The sequence below is a fragment of the Pimephales promelas genome, chromosome 17 (assembly GCF_988280905.1).
Source record: "Pimephales promelas chromosome 17, fPimPro1.hap1.1, whole genome shotgun sequence".
NCBI lineage: Eukaryota > Metazoa > Chordata > Actinopteri > Cypriniformes > Leuciscidae > Pimephales > Pimephales promelas.
The window spans coordinates 16409915-16426488 of NC_142785.1; the positions used below are offsets into that span (position 1 = coordinate 16409915).

The 16574-nt window shown below is 40.7% G+C and overlaps 1 protein-coding gene across 2 annotated transcripts in view; it reads right to left on the reverse strand.

Moving 5' to 3' along the window:
• Positions 1–15920, reverse strand: part of pcdh15b (protocadherin-related 15b) — a 310069-nt gene extending 294149 nt beyond the window's left edge. Inside the window, exon 1 of one of the 2 annotated variants that reach the window (XM_089121979.1) lies at positions 15668–15904. The gene's annotated coding sequence lies outside the window, so the exon portion shown is untranslated. Of the gene's footprint in view, positions 1–15667 lie in introns of both variants that reach the window. The other variant, XM_089121981.1, reaches the window with a different exon arrangement.
• Positions 15921–16574: the final 654 nt, after the last annotated feature.

Here is a 16574-nt window from a genome sequence, read left to right on the forward strand (position 1 = left end):
CATCTAAACATGTTGACCGTTGTGGCTCAAACGATGACAAAAACACTTTTGATTTAGGTGACATTGGCCAACTCACTGACCAATTAACTAGGTTTTGAAACATGAATTAAATGTATATTCATTTATATTAAATGTATGTTACATGAATTAAAAAAAAAGAACTGTGGGTAATGCTAAAATCAGTCCATCTCAATGTGGAATGGAGTGGCTGGGATTCTGACAGAAATCAGTAAGGTAATGGGCCACACTGAACCTGTCAACATAGGTAATCCATTACACTCCTCTGTTTGACTGACTGTGGAACAGTACACCATTACTTCAGCCAGACGCCGGCTAGAAAACAATGGTCAGCACATAATGAGGCAGAGGCGAAATGCAGTGTGATGGAACTGCAGGAGGCAGTGATTTATTCTGCCATGAGGAAATTAACATACTGTTCAACCACTGTTGACCACGCCAGATAGCTTTGCTTAGCTGTATTAAATGTATACTAGTTTTAATGGACAGTTCATAATCTATTCAAATCTTTGTAAACTTAAACACATCATTGCTGAATAAACTGTTTTGTTGTTGTTGTTTTATTAAATTTCACCTTTTGAACCTGTTTTAACATTGAAAATAATACGAAATGTTTCTTGCACCAAGTCACCATATCAAAATGATTTTTTAAGGATCAATGACACTGAAGACTACCGTAATGGCTGCTGAAAATTCAGCAGGAATAAATTAGAGCTGTGCAAATAGTAATTGCGATTAATCATATACAAAATAAAAGTTTGTGTTTCCATAATACATATGTGTGTGCTGTGTATAATTATTTTGCATGTATATATTTAAGAATAAATACTGTTTATATACAGTATATATATATATATATATATATATATATATATACTGTATAACATTATTTATAAATATTTTCTATATGAATAACACATTTTCTTAAATATACACATGCATGTGTGTGAATTTATATATACAAAATAATTATACACAGCACACACAGAGCATGTGAGCATGAGACTTCTTTCAAAAATATGAAATATATAATCTAAATTGTTCTAAACTTTCAGACAATATCTTGTATCGTGTTATTTTTAACATGAAAACGTTCTGAAAAATATATTTAAACAGCTCTTTTTCACATATTCACAATGACCAAGACTGTCAAACTTTTAAAATAATTAATTTTTGGATGAACAGTTCCTGAAAGGCCAGATCTTGCCAAGGGTGTTTTACTGTCCATTAGGAGAGTGGCTGAAATCAATCATCTTTCATTATCTCTGGTGTGAGGTAATCAGGCAGTGTGTATTCGGAGAGAAGGGGGACGTCATCTGCGCTGGCAAATGAACAAAAATAAGTCTTTCCTCTGGCTCATGACTTATTCTCACTAATGTCTATTTGCCTTGTGATGAGTGACACTTCTTGAGCTGACATCTCTTTGAAGTAAAACTGTTTAGCCTACATAAGAATGAGGATAAATTATTAACGGGTTTTATCCACATTTGGTGACAATTTCCTGTCATTCAAAAACGCAAGAAACTATGTGTCATTCAAAAATCCAAGAGTTACTGGCTCTGAGATGAGCAATTGTAATGGGGGTTAAAAAAAAGAATCAAATTAAGTGAGTTTGCCACAAAAGAATGTTTATGGTCAAATGATTTACCTTTTTTTCCATTCTGTGATCAACAGTGTAAAATAAACAGGCTATGTGCACCAGTGTGTGTCCCTCAAACACAAGGTGAATTGATTCTTTCCTTGCTTCATTCTGTTCCTGAACGTATTCATAAGGTAATTTCCACAGATGTTTTAGTTCAGCATGCTAAAATGAAGGATGAAATGGAGAAATTATGAAAATGGCTTCAAACGGACTTCTTTTCCAAGCATTAAGCAAACTAAGCAGGTCACTAATGCAAATGTAAATTCCTCAGATAAAAAAAAAAAAAACATTGGGAAAACTCATCTTGGTAAACTAATGGAAGCGTGTAATCTGCAATCTCATCCAGTTTAATTTATTTGTATCTTGATTTTCTGTTTGTATCTGTTTTTCTGATAACAGATTACTGACTGTTTCTACTCATCCAAGTGAGACATTATAAACCATTCCAACAAAAGACCATAATCAATCATGCCGATTCATTATTTATGATCAAATGTTGCAATACAAATGGAGAGAAAGACACCATTTTCAGCTCAAAAAACATGAGCATGTGTTTATGACTTATTATAAAAGGGTTTGTTCCAATCCTTATTTATTGTTGCTCAATAACTGTGCTTTATTCATGATAAAATACGACTTTGACCGCTTCACCCAACGGTTTGTCTATTTATGACTGCACAACACTGCAGTTCCTATGTTGTTTTTATTTGAGCTTTCATGCATATTACACATTGGAACGTTGTTGCTGTTCACGGTCAGGAACTATTTATTTAATTTTTTTATAGCGGAAGGAAGGCTTTTAGTGATTTTACTACATGAAAGTTTTTTTTACTTTAATATTTTTATTGTGTGGTAACCGTTTTATAAAAGCAATAAGGTACTCGAGGCAAGGGCCAACGCATACGCATTCTCATCCCATGGCGTCATCTAACTGACAATTTTGACCATGCTTCAACATCCAACGCTTTAGGCACCCTTTAGCATCAGTTACATGATTCTAGGGCATCATCTAACTGACGCTAAAGGTGAAGCGTCAGTTAGATGACGCCCAAGGATCGCGCCATGTAACTGACGCTAAAGGGTTCCTAAAGCGTTGGATATTGAAGCATGGTCAAAATGTTTCCCAAGGCATCAGTTACATGGACGCCTTTTAAACTAAAGATAACAAGTGGAACCTTATTGTAAAGTGTTACCAGATTTTCAGTATATATGGAATATATAAAGAAACTTGTCCTGACATCTCTAATGACACTTTTAACTTTTAATCACCATTATTTTTTTTTATTTTTTTTCCATATTGTGTTCCATGAAACACATATAGGTTACAGCACACAGGTTTGGAATGGCATGAAAGAAATTCACCAACAAATGAAAATTTAGTCATTAGTTACTCACCCCGATAACGTTCCAAAAGCATAAGTCTGTTGATTTATCTTTGAAACAAAGATATTTTAAAGGGATAGTTCACCCAAAAATGAAAATTAAGTCATTAATTACTCACCCCCATGCTGTACCAACCCCGTAAGACCTTCGTTCGTCTTCGGAACACAAATGAAGATATTTTTTGTTAAATTTGAAAGGTGGATACATAGGCTGCCTAAGGGATCGAAACTTGATGGCCCAGAAAGTCAATGAAGAAAATGTTTAAATATTCCATGTGACTACAGTGGCTCAAGTGTAAGTTTATCAAGCGACGAGAATACTTTTTGAGCGAAAAAAAACAAACAAACAAAAATAACGACAAAAATTTCCACGCCGCATGCGCGAGAACTGAACTGAAGTAGTAGAAAAAGATCGCAGGTTTCGTGCATGCGTCGTGGAAATCTCTTGAACTCTCGCCTCAGGCCTACAAGGAAGAAACAAACAGAGTAGTCGAATTAAGTCGTTATATTTGTTTGTTTTTTCGCTCAAAAAGTATTCTCGTCGCTTGATAAACTTATACTTGAGCCACTGTTGTCACATGGAATATTTAAACATTTTCTTCATTGACTTTCTGGGCCGTCAAGTTTCGATCCCTTAGGCAGCCTATGTAGCAGTGATCCACCTCTCAAATTGAATCAAAAATATCATCATTTGTGTTATGGATTGTGGTCTTATGGGGCTGGTACAACATGGGGGTGACTAATTAATGACTTAATTTTCATTTTTGGGAGAACTATCCCTTTAAATTAAACCTGATACTATAGATCTCTCCCTCCATGCAAAGTCCATTCAACTAAAACTTTCACGATCCAATAAGAGATCTCAAAAGAAACTTATGAATCGAGCGTTTTAATCTAACTGCAATGACGTCTGAAGGAGCACAAACACATAATATGATGAGCAGATCTAATTTAGGCTTCTATTCAAATGTAAACTATGATCAGTGAACATTCATTGAGCTTTAGTTGACTGCATTTTAATGAGATCTATGTCTGTGTGTAGATATGTGTTCATTTGTGTTTCAAAGATGAACAAAAGTCTTATGAGTTTGGAAAATGAAGGGGAGAAACTAATGACAGGATATTTATTTTGTTTTGCTTGGGTTTTTTTTTTTTTTTTTTTTGGGGGGGGGGGTGAAAATGAGTAAATACTGACTATGTTTACATGCAGCCAATTTTCGAGTTATGGTCGGGTTAAGGTCACTATTCGGGTTTCTGAAACATTAGGAATAACCCGTTTACATGCGTGTGTAACCCCCTTTTCTGGTTCATTCTTTCGACCCTCCCGGAAAGGACCACACGGAGACAGAGTCGAGACGATTCAACATCCATCAAGTGTTTACTGGAGATATGTGAAATAACACCATACAGACTTGAAATACAGCTCATCCGGTCACATAACATTCTCCTCAACAGCTCGCATAAACTCTTTCATTAATTCAACAAACAATAAATCACGTTTTTATCGCAATTAAAAGCTCAGTTTCTTTTCTTTCTTTTCTCTAAACACAGAAAACAGTACATCATACCTGGAGATATGTGAAATAACACCATACAGACTTGAAATACAGCTCATCCGGTCACATAACTGTCAAAAATAAATATAAAGTAAATCACATGTGCTTAAAAGAGAAACAAAGTCATCACTGACAACTTTTATTTCTGTTTGACCGGAGAGAGATTTTCCACCTACCATTCTCCTCAACAGCTCGCATAAACTGAAGAGAAAATGGCGGATAGCACTAATAGGTACTCGCCTGTAGGTGTCCCCATCCCCTTTTCTTAGATGCACTTGGTACATTATAGAACATGAACAAACATTTTGGCATAATTCATTACAAATTTCTTTTATCCGTTACATTCTCCCCCACTGAATTTGCCAAAATGGAACAAAAAAACAAAACAACCAAAATCGGTTTACTCTTTTCTTTACCTTTTTCCTTCTGAAAACAGACATAAACCAGAATTGCCATACTTAGCACATTGCTTTTGATCAGTTACAACTGTTCATATAAAGAACTGACAGGAAAAAGTGCTGCGCATATCACTTTTCCTTGATCATGACCCAAATGAAATGCCTTTTACATTTCACTTTAGCAATTCCTATTCACACACAAATGAACACAATACATTGAAGTTAACGCTTCATTATTTCAGACTAAGGACCGAAACAGACCATTTACCCAGGATTTGCTTTCTAGTGTGAAACAAAGTGTGCTGATTCATTGAAGAGATAAGACGATTCACTGGTTTCAACAATCTGCCAAACTTTGACCTACGACCCTGTAACGCAGTACGTTCTACTGTATCAGCAGTACCAGGGTTAGGATCATGGGCACTACTGTTTTCAGGACTGTCCTGTATGGCCTGGCAGTCTGGAGCATCATTTCCAAGAACCACTCTTTGCGATGGAACATCAACAACTTCAGCTGAGTCGTGATCACTGCATGACTCGGTTATCTGCGGATCACCGTTAGCCGCAACTGAGCCTTCATCTTCAGGCATCGAATCGTCAGAAGATACAGAACAATTATCAGATGCACCATCCTCTACAGAAAATACACTCTCATCATCATTTTTTCCCACAATGTCACACAAAGGGAGGAAATTCACACACAAAAGGAGGTTTCTGTGTACCACCTTCAACTGACCAGATACAGGGTGCTTAACTTTGAAAATGTGAGTGTTAGGATCACAATCAACCACAGTATATACTACATTTTCCCACTTGTCAGACAGTTTGCGCTTTCCACGTTCACTTTTATTGGCTAATAGGACCCTGTCGCCAACTTCAATTCTCACTCCCTTATTTTTGCGGTTGTACATGTGGGCTTGATGAGACTGTTCTTTTGATGTGTTAGCTTCCGCTACAGTAAGAGCATCCTTCAAATCCCTCCTCAGAGACTCTACATACTTGGGAAGAGAGTTACTAGAGTCATCCCACAGCACATTCTTGAAAACAACATCAATTGGCAGTCGTGGGGTACGGCCAAACATTAGGTAGAAGGGAGGAAACCCCGTAGTCTCGTGCACAGTGCAGTTGTACACAAATGTTAATGTATGGAGCATTCGAGGCCAATCTTGCTTTTGGCGTGGTTCAAGGGCTCTGATCATATTTCCTAACGTCCGATTAAATCTTTCTGTGATTCCGTTGCCCATCGGATGATATGGTGTTGTGCGTGACTTCTTGACACCAGAAAACTCAAGCAAATGACTAATGAGCTCACTACAGAAATTCGCCCCCTGATCAGAATGAATGCGTTCCGGGAAACCATAGTAACAAAAATAGTTGTCCCAGAGCTGCTTTGCCACCGACTTAGCTGACTGGTCTGGACAACGAAAAGCATGGGCCAGCTTGGTAAAATGGTCTGTTACCACTAAAACATCAACTGACCTATTCTGACAATCCTCTGCCGTCCAGAAATCAATGCAGACTAACTCAAGAGGAGCAGAAGTCCTGACACTCTCCAATAGAGCTCGACCCTCCGGCTCTGGTGTCTTCGCCAGAACACAACGACCGCATACTTTCACATAGTCACGAATATCACGTTCCATGTCAGTCCAGTAGAAACGTTGACGAGATAGTTGGAAAGTGCGATACTGGCCTTGGTGTCCAGCCTCATCGTGACATCCTCTCATCACGTCACCTTTCAGGGAAGAAGGTACCACGAACTGAAATCTTCTGTGACGTGTCAAGGGATCTTTTGAAACGCGATACAAGACACCATCGTTCAGTAATAACTTCTCCCACTGTTTCATAAACTTTCGTACAGCGCTGGGGTCCCCCATGCGCTCACGTCTCGAAGGCCTGCGTTTTCGGTCAACGTAGTACATCACTCTCTGCAAATGTTCATCCTCAATCTGTTTCTTTCTCAACTCCTGGCGTGAGTAAGAAGGAAGGGCATCAAACCCAACATCTGCGATTTGTTGGACAATTTCAGTCAGAGGAGTGGCCCATGTTCGTGCGTTATCGTCCCAAGAAAGGTGATTAGAAAAGATAGCAGACACTTCGGCACTCGAAAAGCTCCCTGGCACGTCATCTGGATTGACACCTGACTGCTCACAAATGCCCGCTGGGCTCTTTGTCCTGTCAACCACTTGCTGACTGGCGCTGGACAACCGGAAAACATCCTGTACAGCAGCACTGGTATGATCTCTTGACTCCGCTAACAATACATCATAGGGTTCCCTTACTAAGCGGTGACTAACATGACCGTCAGCAAAAGGTTGCCTGCTCAAGGCGTCAGCTATTAAGTTCTTTGGTCCGGGAACATATTTGATGTCAAACTCAAAGGCAGCGAGTTTAGCCACCCATCTTTGTTCACAGGCGTCAAGCCTAGGTTTGGTCAAAATATGCGTCAGAGGATTGTTATCGGTCCAGGCTGTGAACTGATGTCCTTTTAGCCAGTGGCTAAATTTATCGCATACAGCCCACTTGAGGGCAAGGAATTCAAGGCGGTGTGCTGGATATCTGGATTGCGCTCGGGACAGTGACTTACTCGCAAATGCAATGGGTCGAGCCCTGCTTTCTCCAGGACTCAGTTGCGAGAGCACGGCCCCCAATCCCTCAGACGAAGCGTCAGTGGCAAGAATAAAAGGTCTGGAAAAGTCAGGATGGGCAAGGACAACATTGGACAGGAGGGCTTCCTTTAATGCAGTCAAAGCCGCTTCACAAGCTGGAGACCATTCATCACTGGTGAGTTTTCTGGACGCTGGGATCCCTCTGCGGCCAACACCTCTAGTTTTCTTAACTCCGCTAGTTAGGGCAAAAAGCGGCCGTGCAATTGAAGAACAATTCTCGATGAAGCGTTGGTACCACATAACGAGACCAAGAAAAGATTGGATTTTCTTAACCGACGGGGTGACACCATCTGGGCACATCAAATCCGCAGAAGTAATTTTAGTAATCGCTTCAACTTTTCCGGGGTCCGTAGACACGCCTTCTTCTGAAATCAAATGACCGAGGAATTTCACAGAGCGTCTTAAGAAGTGGCATTTCTTCGGCGACAATTTCAAATTGTGCTTCTTCAGCATTTCAAAAACAGTTTGAAGTCTCTGCAATGCAACTTCTTCATTAGGCGCGAAGACCATTAAATCATCCAGGTAGCATAACAGTGACAAAAAATTCTGTTCACCAAAGATCTTAGTCATCATGCGCATAAAGCTTGCGGGTGAGTTACAGAGGCCTTGTGGGAGCCTATTGTATTCATGTAGCCCAACTGGTGTTGTGAACGCTGTATATTTTTTGTCGTCCTCATGTAACGGGATATTATAAAATCCTGAGGTTAAATCCATTGTGCTAAACAACGAGTTGCCACCTAATGCTGCAAGACAGTCTTCTTGATGGGGTAGGGGGTGCGCGTCTTTCACGGTTCGCGCATTAAGCCAGCGAAAATCAGTACATATGCGAAGATCGCCATCTTTTTTCCAGCACAGAACCAGAGGTGATGCGAATTCGCTGACTGACTTACGGATTATACCTCTCTCCTCCATCTCGTTCAAAGCAACACGTAACTTCTGGTATTGTGAAGGGGGGACTCGTCTATATGGTAAGCGAAAGGGCCTTTCGTCGAACAGATGGATTCTGTGTACAAAGTCCTTGACTTCACCGCAATCAAGAGAATGTCTGGAAAAGATAGACTCATACTCGAGCAGTAAGTCACACAGTTTCGCCTTCCACAATTTAGAAACTTCACAATTTTCCAAATCAACAGTCTCCAATCCACACTTTCGCAGCCTGTCGGCCAATGTATCAGACTTGTCCGACTCAGCAACTGACTGCTGAATGCTTGAACGAATTGGAAGCTCAGGCTTAGTTTCGCACACATCCTCCAATGCAATACAGGGGTAAACGTCAGCCACTTTGGCGTTTCGCCTCACCGTTACTGGCTTGTCGCTAGGGTTGATCAGCTTAAGGGGAATCCAGCCGTCGCCCCAAAGTGGAGTGACAATACGACACACTAGAACATTCTTGGGGGCAGAACGGAGTCTAGATGGTTCCACCATGACGGTGCTGCCCGGTTGGCTACAGGACTTACTGGGTAGTTTACCCCAGACAAGATGCTCTTGGCCAGGCGAAAGTGTAACTGCATGTTGTAGTTTAACTGTTCCAACAACGTCAGGAATCGTTCCGCCCTTCCATCGACATACACCAGCCATCATGGACAAGAACTCGTCGCTTTCAAGGTTAGTTTCGCTGGGCGTAGAAATCAATTCCCAATATCTGTCAGAATCTTTCAGCCTGTGAACAAGATGTTTGATAACGTTTGTCCCCAAAATGAGATCATCTCCTTGGCCTGGAACAACGAGACATGGAACAATAAGGTTACAGCCGTAAACGTCCAGCTTAAGCTCAAGCGTGCACTTTGGAAATACTCGTTTGCCACCGCACCCAACTAAGACGATGTTAGTATCTTCTTCATTAACATTATCCAAAGCACCACGTTCTCTCAGTTTACTGACGACTGAATCATTTAATGTACAGGCCATAGAGCCGGTGTCCAGCATTGCACTCACGGTGAAAGAATCATTAATACAAACAGGTGTGTAGAAGAGTGTATCTGAGCATTCAAAACGTTGTATATTTTGAAAGACGACTTTCTGGGAATCAGGACATATGTTCTTAAAGGAACTGAACAAAGCTTCGAAATCAGTATCTGCTCCGAGGGAATTTTCAAGGTCACCCACACCCCCCCTCTCCGGATGTGAGCGTGTCAGTTTCCCTGACTATTAGGCGCTGTTTGTGCAGAGGCTGAATTTGGGAATTTAGCAGTGCAGTCACGTTTTGAGTGGCCGGCGCCATGACATCTAAAACACAAATGATCAGATCTGCAGTGATCGAAAGTAGTATGCGTTGTGTCGCCACAAATCTTACAGTTCCTTGGTTCAGTTGCGTTCCTTCTGTGCAATCTCCCAGAAGACATAATCTCAGGTCTACTCTTCTCCTTTGTCTTCAACACCTCAATCAACTGAGCTAGCATGTCAGCCATCCGATTCAGACTAGATTGATCCTTCACGTCCTCCTTAGATTCACCAGGCCCGTTGGTCCCCTGCTTCAGACACATTAATGCAGACTCCGAGACAACATTAGAATTTCCACAGCTCTGTGTGGTCATTTGTGCATTATGGCAGACTGGGTAGGCGTTTGGGTTCGGTCTTAGTTTAAGCTCACGTTGGAAACTGTCTAAAAGCTCCTGAACATCTTTCGCAGTCCAGCATTCTAGTGGCCGTACTTTAAAAGTGCGTGCTAAATCAGGGTCTGGGCAGTTTCTCACAAACATCATTGCAACTTCAGAATTCAAATTGTCCATTTTTCTGCCCTGCCCCCTGAGACACTCGTCAGCTATATCCGCTGCCTTATTAAGGCGAAGCCAGTAGTCAAAAGGATTCTCGCCTTGTTTAGGCAATGTACTGTAAAAGTCTGCGAGTGGCATACTAGAGTAGGAGACTTCACTGAAATGTTGCTTAAGTATACTGTAAATAATCTCAGGGTGATTTGTGCAGTCAAGAGCAGGGTTGCTGCGTAGGGCTACTTTCACAATGTCCTTGGCCCTGCCCATTAGATGACTAATAATCTCATTAGCCTGATCAGTAATTTTGACATTTCTCTTTCGCAGGTAGACTTGCATCATATCAATCCATTCTTGAATGTCACATCTGCCCAAACCATCCCCCCTAAACACTGGCGGGTCTTTTTCATCTGATTTCAGAATGACATTCAACTGTGACAAATCAAGATTAGCACATTGAGAGCCTGTGTTGTTATTACCATTATTGGCTCTGGTAAAATCACCCCCTGACAAAAGTTTGGCTGTTACTGAGTCACCGATCTGTCTGCCCAACTCTTTGACTAAATCTCCTAATTCGCTGATATCTCGATCACTAGAACTTCCCACAATCTGTGGCTTTGGGGTAGAAGTAACAGGGAAAGTTTTGTTTACATCATGAGCTCTGTAATTTCCCTTAGTACCATCAGGAATGTTAGTCTTATAGCCAAATTCACCCGAACCCGGCTTGGTGTCAGAAAACTGCATCAGGTATTTACCCCGTCCAGTACCAAAAAAAGAATTGTCTGCACCACCCTCAGCCATTTTTACAATTGTAAAATACTCTGAATTTTCTAAAAGCTAAAATCAAAAGTCAGATTAATCAACCAAAAATGTTTTTTGTTTTTTGTTAAAAAAACACTTCACTTATCTGCAGTCCAATGTCATTTATCTTTCTGTTCGAAAGTCCCTCGAAGAGAAGAAGTGAGAGAAAAAAAAAGTCTTTAACCGGAGAATCTGGCAACCACAGTCCACCTGATCAGATTGCGCGCGCGCGCGACGTCCTCGCTGCACTCCGCGGTAGGCCTTGTTGTCGTCCTTCCGGAGATCGGCTGCTTTGGGTGGATAACAAACGGGAATCACGGCACCATTGTAACCCCCTTTTCTGGTTCATTCTTTCGACCCTCCCGGAAAGGACCACACGGAGACAGAGTCGAGACGATTCAACATCCATCAAGTGTTTACTGGAGATATGTGAAATAACACCATACAGACTTGAAATACAGCTCATCCGGTCACATAACATTCTCCTCAACAGCTCGCATAAACTCTTTCATTAATTCAACAAACAATAAATCACGTTTTTATCGCAATTAAAAGCTCAGTTTCTTTTCTTTCTTTTCTCTAAACACAGAAAACAGTACATCATACCTGGAGATATGTGAAATAACACCATACAGACTTGAAATACAGCTCATCCGGTCACATAACTGTCAAAAATAAATATAAAGTAAATCACATGTGCTTAAAAGAGAAACAAAGTCATCACTGACAACTTTTATTTCTGTTTGACCGGAGAGAGATTTTCCACCTACCATTCTCCTCAACAGCTCGCATAAACTGAAGAGAAAATGGCGGATAGCACTAATAGGTACTCGCCTGTAGGTGTCCCCATCCCCTTTTCTTAGATGCACTTGGTACATTATAGAACATGAACAAACATTTTGGCATAATTCATTACAAATTTCTTTTATCCGTTACACGTGAGCAGAGAGAGTTTCTCTTGTATACATGGAATTGCAATATCCCGATGTAAACGGCGACTCGCGGTTAGTGTCTAGACGTACGGACAACCTTAAGACGCAATATGCATCATTTCCGATTCTTCTTCCTGTATCCAAAGACAACAACAACAGCAGCTTGCGGATAATGAATAGTTCGGGGCAGATAGCGATCGCCTTTGTTTGCACTTTGATGCTGGTAATGTTACTGACCTCGCTCTAAAAGTATGCTGTGCTGTGTCTCGCCATGTTTACTTCCGGTATACTAAACCCTGATTTTTGTATGCGACGAGAAGTTTCTGTACTCAAAAGACCAAAATTCCTTGCAAATAGAACATGCGCAGAACACAAATCACTATGGGGATATGCCGGTACGCGTTTACATGACCAAAAATTCGGGTTAGAAAAGGGGTAACCCAGATATAATATCCCGGTTTTTAAAATCCGGGATATGACCATATTCGGGTTTTTGCCGGTGTTTACATGGCCGTTCGCGACCAGGTTATTGCTAATATCCTGGTTTTGAACGGGTTATTGGCTGCGTGTAGTCAACGTAGTCAAAGATGATCGAGTTGTCATTTTGGGGTGAACTATCTCTTGAAATGCATGTGAACACATGGAATTATCTTTTAACTTAACTTTTCTAGGATTTTGACCTTGTGACCTGCAAGGGTAGCACAGAAATGAAAAAAGAGAATCTATAAATACCAAGTTCAAGCTCATATCTGACATAAAACCCACTGAACCTCTACAAACTGAAAAGTATTTAGTATGGGAAAAGACATGTGGTCCCCAAGCCTAGACAGAATTGATCCCAAGAGCAAATGTAAAAGCCACTGAGGGTACTGTCGGAGGTCGACCTCCATCAAAGGGTCAAACCCTCTCACTTTTTCCCCTTCCAGGTTTTGCCAACCCCAGACGGGTCATTTCTTTCTAATGACAGGCTCACAAGCCCTCCGCGGTGCCGCCGCCTCCTCCAGCCTGTGTTTAGACCAGGTGGCCGAGTTGAATTGGAGGAACGAACGTCCCTGAGTGTCTGATTACAGAGGCCCCATTTGATGAGGGTGCTCCAGCTAAATGAGCATTTATTATGGTTGCCTCAGAGCAGGATAAATCCTATTAGCCAATGTCTTTAATGAGACAGCCAGAGACAGTGAAACAATGATGGGCAGCCTAGCAATGAATCAACCCACGCAAAGCAGGATGATTGGGGAGGGTACACTGAGATATGCAGAATCACAAGCATACATGCATACTGTAGCTAAAAAGCGATAGATGCTTGGCTTTTGGCCAAATTGGCAATTTCAAAATAGCCCATGTGAATATGTGCACTAAGAACGGATGCTATATTGTGAGGAAATTATGTAGTGATATTCTTGTCAGTGGATGAAATGGGGATAAGTTTGTGACATTCTGGAGTGGAGTCATTTAGTAAATGATGATGACCATTGTCAATAGCAATGCTTCATAATGACCACTCTTATGGGTATTTGGGACCAGCACTTCTTTCATGTCTTTTGTATAACGCCCTAAACAGTCTATGGTAATGTTGTTTAAGTCTTCATCTTGTCTCCAGCACGATTGCTTTGTGCACTATAAGACAATAAACAGGAAACATTTTAAATGTTATGCATTTCATGTCCTCAACAGATACGATACGACTGCAAATTATCCGTCTTCATTTGTCTAGGCTCAAAGCTGCTTGCTTAGAACTGTTTTTCTTCATGGAAGCTTTGCGTTTATTGAGCTTATAAAATATTTCAACTCAAATCAATATTTAGTGTATAATTATTTACTTGTGAGGCGAGCAGCCGTGTAATAAGGAGGAAAATGTACATCCAGATAGTTGTTATTGCAAAAAAAAAATACCCCCTTCAGGTTGATACGAGACTTGATAACACTTTCTCGGATGTACCAGCTGGATGTCCCTAACATATTCTTGTCACTGGAGGAAATGGGGATAAGGTTGGATTACCGCATTAAACACATGGTATTTAATTTACTGTAAAACCCACCAGCATGTCTAAATAAATATTTAAAAGGGGCAAACACAGCGTCATGGTAATAGACCCACTGGGTGACTCACAAGCTGTTGACCTAACCTGCGGCACGGAGACAGACACCATCACAAATAACACGGGAGTTGAGGAACATGTGGTGGGGGTCAATAATTAATGAGGAAAGGAGGGGTAGACGCCATACGTGCTCCAGAAGAGGTTCTCAGAAGACCAGCATCACTTTATTGTGTTCACTTGGCATTTAGTGTTCCTGCAGTTCCACATCAGCTCCTTCTATATGGTCTAACTTTGTAATTCATCACTGGTGTCAGATCACATTGACATATCAAGAGGAACACTGAGATGGGGACATTCCCCAGAGAGAAATTATATTGTTTTCAGAAGACTCAGCTATGTCTTTTAAAAGAACGTAAGACCTGATACATTTTCTTTTAAAATATGCATTTCCTTTTGGATGTAAATAAAAACTAAAACATCTATGGATGCCATAGCTCACAACATTTGGTTTTGTGAGAATTTGATAAGAAATGTTTGAGTTCATATTGATATCAGATTTGGACATTATTGAGATTTATCTTTTTGGTTTCTTCTCTTTTGAATCATGGTCGATTATAATTCTGAATCTGACATGATCTAGTTATGTAGAGGAACATCTTAAATTGATATGTTTTGAATCTTTATGTGGAAATACCTAAAGTGGGTTTATTAATATGTCTAAACCAACCAACCAAACTCCAGTAGGTTACACATACAGAAGTCATTTTTTCAAGGGTCAAGTCAGGTTGAAATGAGTCCCTAGGTAACAACTCCAGTACACAGACAGTAGACAGATTAGTTTCATTAACACAAACAACATAATTTACCATTAGTTCCTTACAACAATCTAGCAAGATCACCAAAACGCCAAGGTTCCGATTGTTACAACTGTAAAACTGGAATAAGTGAATAGCCACCATTGTCATAAAAATGAATTAAAATGAGAGTGTTGTTAAAAAGCGATCTGATAGTAATTGTATGATTTAACAATAACTGTTAATAGTAGCTAATGCGTGCATGTTCACAATAGTAAAATGACTGGATGCAAGTCAAACTTTTCATGCGTTCGGAACTTCGGATGTTATGTTTTAGACTGTGATCAATGTTTCAACAAGTCTAATCAATTTCTCTTGTACTTTCGTTAAATGAATTAATCGCGGGGGCAACAGATTGCGGGAATGTGCGGCGTAATAGGATGAGCAACATACGGTAATCCGGAATCCTGTAGACACATCCCTCTTGTCAGGCTGGGAAACTGTGTCAGTCACTGTATCAAAACCACTTTCCGGTTTTCATCAATAAATCTTCTAACTGCATTTGCTAGCATGTCAACGCGTCCTGTGAGAAATGCACAACATGTCCAGGCGCCGTTACGCGCCAAGAACCGAGATTCTACTCACATCACACGCAACCCGAGCCCCAAATGTGATTCAGTGCAGCCGACCCACAGAAAAAAAAAATAACCCCCTTTCTAATTTCTACTCACCTCTTCATCCAACGACTTGTCAACCATCGGAATAACAATCCAAAAATCGGGTCGCTTTGCGCACGAAGTGTCACTAACTTTCCTTGACGCGCTACTGCGCAGCGATTAAAGAAGCGCAGAAAGTCTTACCGCGTGAGTTGTAAAGCCATGCAAATCCTCCTCAGACGGCTGGAGAGTATCAGCAACTCCTCAGTGCCGAACACATCCCGAGTAGTCAGGTTTAGGAGCTCTGCTGCCCTCTGTCTTTAATTCACAAGCGAGGATTCCCACACAGAGAGAACATATCACGGAGTTGGGTGGCAATGCGATCTAGCCTCTGAGGTCTCATCCGCTTTAATGGCAGCCATCTATTTTGAGAGCTCAAATTGGTGAATATGCACCTGCCGTGGCGTAGGAGTAATCTTATTAGAGTGTGAACAGCGCACAGCCACCCACAGGAGAGGAAAAAAAACACACAAATGATATCTCTTTAAGATCTCAAATGCTACTACCAATGGGATTACACCAAGAACAATTGGAGTCTTCATGCTTCTCAGATTGTTCTCCTGAGAAAAAGATGATATGTTGTCCACATAAAAGTCAGACATCTCAATGTAATCTCAAAAATTCCCCTTGAAATTCTCCAAAATGGTCTTTTGAGTTTTGCTATTCATATGTATAGCTCTAATTTCAAAACATTATTGTTTTGTGTTTCTTTACATTTTGGATTGGGGAATTTTACACAATATAAGTTTTTTTTTTTTTTTGACAGCTTTAAGCCTGTAATAATGGGTATAGGCCTATTGATATTTAATATAGAGCTGTCGGGACGAATTTCGCGGGAAACTGCACACTTCCGGCATTATGTTGGAGCCACTGTGTGATGTGTGCTATTCACGCTTATGGTGTGGTAGCAGCTTAAAGTTTT